The sequence below is a fragment of the Cryptomeria japonica genome, unplaced genomic scaffold, assembly GCF_030272615.1.
Source record: "Cryptomeria japonica unplaced genomic scaffold, Sugi_1.0 HiC_scaffold_184, whole genome shotgun sequence".
NCBI classification, from domain to species: Eukaryota; Viridiplantae; Streptophyta; class Pinopsida; order Cupressales; family Cupressaceae; genus Cryptomeria; species Cryptomeria japonica.
In genome coordinates this window covers 232501-237161 of record NW_026729006.1, presented here as the reverse complement: position 1 = coordinate 237161, position 4661 = coordinate 232501, and the positions used below count along the sequence as shown (strand labels likewise).

At 63.3% G+C, this 4661-nt stretch overlaps 1 non-coding gene across 1 annotated transcript; it reads left to right on the top strand.

Moving 5' to 3' along the window:
- Positions 1–1610: 1610 nt before the first annotated feature.
- On the top strand, positions 1611–1729 carry LOC131867795 (5S ribosomal RNA). The gene has a single exon (XR_009366327.1). It is a non-coding gene; the product is annotated as a 5S ribosomal RNA (ribosomal RNA).
- Positions 1730–4661: the final 2932 nt, after the last annotated feature.

Genomic DNA, 4661 nt, shown 5'->3' with positions numbered 1-4661 from the left:
GCTAGGGTGCAAAGGTGCCAGGGTGGGTGCTAGGATGGGTCGATGCTAGGGTGAGTGGCAAGGTGGGTCCACAAGTGTCAAGGTGGGTGCCGAGGTGGGTGCCAAGTCGGCGACTGCTATGGTGGATGCCAAGGTGGGTCACGGGGTGGGTGCCAAGTTGCTAGGTTGGGTTCCAAGGTGGGTGCCAACGTGGGTGCTAGGGTGCGTGGGTTAAAGGGTGTGTCACAACGTGGGTGCCAGGATGGGTGCGCACCCACACTGGCCAAGACGGGTGCGGGTGCAAGGTTGGGTTCCAAGCCCGGTCACAGGCTGGGTGCTAGGATGGGTGGGTGCCAAGGTGGGCACCAGGGTGGGTGCACCCACCCTGGCCAAGGTGGGTCACGGGGTGGGTCCTAGGGTGGGTAACGGGGTGGGTACTAAGGTGCGTGCCAAGGTGGGTCATAGGGTGGGTGCCAAGGTGGGCACCAGGGTGGGTGTGCACCAACCCTAGCCAGGGTAGGTCACGGGGTGGTTGTCGGGGTGGGCGTCAAGGAGCCAAGGTGGGTGGCAAGTAGCCAAGTTGCGTGCCAAGGTGGGTGTCGGGGTGGGTGCCAAGGATCCAAGGTGGGTGCCAAGGAACCAAGGTGGGTGTCTGGGTGGGTGCCGAGGTGGGAGCCAGGGTGGGTCCCAAGGTGAGTGCAAAGGTGGGTGCCAGGGTCAAGGTGAGTGCCAATGTGGGTTCCAAGGTGCCAGGGTCAGGGTGAGTGCCAATGTGGGTTCAAAGGTGCTAAGTTGGGTGCGAGGTTGGGTGCGAGGGTGGGTGGGTGCCAAGGTGTGCTAGGTGGAAGCCCGGGTGGGTCGGCATCCCATGGGTGTCGAGTTGGGTGCCTGATGGGTGCTTCTTGTCAAGTTTTAGTCGTCGGGACTCATTTCGAGCCTTAGAGGTCGTTTCTTGTCCGGTTGCCCTGTCTTCGACCTGGGAACCCAATTTTGGTCCTCGGGTCCCATTTTTTTTTGTCTCGCATCCCACTTTTGGCCTGTGGCCTTTTCGGGGTCGATTCTCGTTTTGGGCATCAGAGCATGTTTCTTCTCCTAAAACCCAATATTTGTTTATTAAGTCTCGGAACACATTTTTGTTCTCGTGGACCCATCATGGGTCTTGGAACGCATTTGTGGTCCTTGGGTCCCATTTTGCATCCCGAAACTTGTGTTTTGGTGCTTGATCCCTATTTTGGGTGCCCACCTTGCACCAAGTGCGCACCCGGGGCAAACCGAGCGCCTTGGTGCACCAGGGCAAGATCGAGCGTGCACCCGAGGCGCCCCGAACATGCACCAAGGTGCACTCGGCCCACATGTGAGCGCAGGTCGTTGCGCCCGAGGTGGTGTGTGGGCACCGCGTTGCAGACGGGACACTGCACGCACACGACGCCCCCTCCAGGTGCACGCACGTAGGCCGGGCCGGGTGCACACCCGACGCCCTAGCAAGGTGCGCGCACCCGGGCAGGGCTCACACTTGGCGAACGGGGCGCACTTCGCGAGGGAGGGTGTGCACCTCGACGGGGGTGGGTGGCCGGGGTGGATTCGCACGTGGGTCGCGGTTTGCTAAGTACACACTGCGACAAGCTCATAACGGGTGCGATCATACCAGCATTAGTGCACCGGATCCCATCAGAACTCCGCAGTTAAGCGCGCTTGGGCCGGAGTAGTACTGGGATGGGTGACCTCCCGGGAAGTCCCGGTGTTGCACCCTTTTTTAGTTTTTCGCCGGGCGTCGCAATGCTATTTGAATAAACCTTTTGCCCGTTTGCGTTCTCGTCGGGGCCGGGCCGGGCCGGGGTGCGCTGCCCGCACTACCGCGCGCGCGGGGGCGACACCGAGCGCGCACCCGAGGCACCCCGAGCACACAGGCCACGGTGCAACCCGGGCGTTGTGCGCGCACCCCGGTGCGCCCGAGGTGCTGCGCGCGCACCCAGGTGAAATCGGTGTGCACCTCGGCCAGTGCGCGCTCGGTCGAGTCGCGCACGTTGGCCAAGGTGCACGGTGATGTTTCTTACTCTAAGGTTCCGCACCAGACGCCCGGGACAGGTGAGCGAAGCTGGGCGGGGCCGGGTGCGCGGCCGGGGCAGGTGCACGCAGCTGGAGAGAGCTTTGGAGCACACTTCGGAGCGCACCAATGATGCGCTCCATTCAAAAGTTTCCTGAAAAGGCAAAAAAAGTTGAGATTATAGAATTTCCCACTTGAGAGATTGTAAAAAAAAAAAATTTAAAATGAAGGAAACGCGGGTGCCAAGGTGTGCGCAGCCCAGCCAAGGTGTGCGCACCAAGGCGCCCACCCTGGCGAAGGTGCACGCAAGGTGCGCACCCGAGGCAAACCGGACAATTAACCCAACTTTCGACTTCGCGCGCACCTTGGAGCGCACTTCGGAGCGCTCCTTGGTGCGCACCAATCTTGGGCACCTCGGAGTGCACCATGGCGCCCACCAAGGTGCGCACCCGGGGCAAACCGAGCTCCGACTTCGTGCGCACCTTGGAGCGCACGAAAGGTGCGCACCATGGCGCCCACCAAGGTGCGCAGCCCAGCCAAGGCGTGCGCATCAAGGTGCGCACCCTGGCGAAGGTGCGCACCCGGGGCAAACCGAGCTCCGACTTCGTGCGCACCTTGGAGCGCACAAAAGGTGCGCAACCCAGCCAAGGTGTGCGCACCCCGGTCAAACCGAGCTCCGAATCGTGCGCACCAGAGGTGCACGCCATCGTGCGCACCTTGGAGCACACTTCGGAGCCCTCCTTGGTGCGCGCCGATGTTGCGCACCTCGGAGCGCACCCGGGGAAAACAATGCAATTAACCCGACTTTCGACTTCGTGGGCACCTCGGAGCGCTCTCGGGTTCGCACCTCGGAGCACACCGAGGTGCGCACCTTTGATGCGCTGCCTTCACCAATTTCCAGAAAAGGCAAGAAAACATTGAGAAGGTGTGCGCACCGAGGTGCCCACCCTGGCGAAGGTGCACGCGAGGTGCGCACCCGGGGCAAACCGGGCTCCGACTTCGTGCACGCCGCACCTTGGAGCACACTTCGGAGCGCTCCTTGGTGCGCACCAGGGCGCGCAACCCAGCCGAGGTGCCCACCCCGGCGAAGGTGCACGCGAGGTGCGCACCCGGGGCAAACCGGGCTCCGACTTCGTGCACGCCATGGTGCCCACCGCGGCGAAGGTGCACGCGAGGTGCGCACCCGGGGCAAACCGGGCTCCGACTTCGTGCACGCCGCACCTTGGAGCACACTTCGGAGCGCTCCTTGGTGCGCACCATGGTGCCCACCAGGGCGCGCAACCCCGCCGAAGGTGCACGCGAGGTGCGCACCCGGGGCAAACCGGGCTCCGACTTCGTGCACGCCGCACCTTGGAGCACACTTCGGAGCGCTCCTTGGTGCGCACCATGGTGCCCACCAGGGCGCGCAACCCCGCCGAAGGTGCACGCGAGGTGCGCACCCGGGGCAAACCGGGCTCCGACTTCGTGCACGCCATGGTGCGCACCGCGGCGAAGGTGCGCACCCGGGGCAAACCGGGCTCCGACTTCGTGCACGCCGCACCTTGGAGCACACTTCGGAGCGCTCCTTGGTGCGCACCAGGGCGCGCAACCCAGCCGAGGTGCCCACCCCGGCGAAGGTGCACGCGAGGTGCGTACCCGGGGCAAACCGGGCTCCGACTTCGTGCACGCCGCACCTTGGAGCACACTTCGGAGCGCTCCTTGGTGCGCACCATGGTGCCCACCAGGCCGCGCAACCCAGCCAAGGTGTGCGCACCAAGGTGCACGCGAGGTGCGCACCCGGGGCAAACCGGGGTCCGACTTCGTGCACGCCGCACCTTGGAGCACACATCGGGGCGCTCCCGGGTTCGCACCGGCGTTGCGCACCGTGGTGGGCACCTCGGAGCACACCAAGGTGGGCAGCGAGGTGCGCACCTTTGATGCGATGCCTTCACTAATTTCCATAAAAGGCAAAAAAAAAACGAGATTTTAAAATTTCCGTTTTGAAAGATAGTGAGAAAAAGGGAATGCTGGTGCCATCTTGAGCCCGCCCTGGTGCGCAGCCCAGCCAAGGTGTGCGCACCAAGGTGCCCACCCTGGCGAAGGTGCGCGCCCGGGCAATTAACCCAACTTCCAACTTCGCGCGCGCCAGGGTGGGAGCGCACCCAACAACCGGGCCTGGGAAGAGCCAATGCGAGAAACCCCACCAAACGCTCTGACAAAAAAAGAGGGGGCGCTCCAGTAACCCCGCTTCGGAGCGCACCCTGGGCAAACCCAGCCAAGGTGCCCACCCCGGCCAAGGTGCAGGCGAGGTGCGCACCCGGGGCAAACCGGGCTCCGACAACGTGCACGCCGCACCTTGGAGCACACTTCGTAGCGCTCCCGGGTGCGCACCTCAGAGCACACCAAGGTGGGCAGCGAGGTGCGCACCTTTGATGCGCTGCCTTCACTAATTTCCAGAAAAGGCAAAAAAAAAAGGAGATTTTAAAATTTCCGTTTTGAAAGATAGTGAAAAAAACGGAACGCGCGTGCCATCTTGAGCCCGCCCTGGTGCGCAGCCCAGGTAAGGTGCCCACCCTGGCAAAGGTGCGCACCCGGGCAATTAACCCTACTTCCGACTTCGTGCGCGCCAGGGTGGCAACCGGGCCTCGGAAGAGCCAAT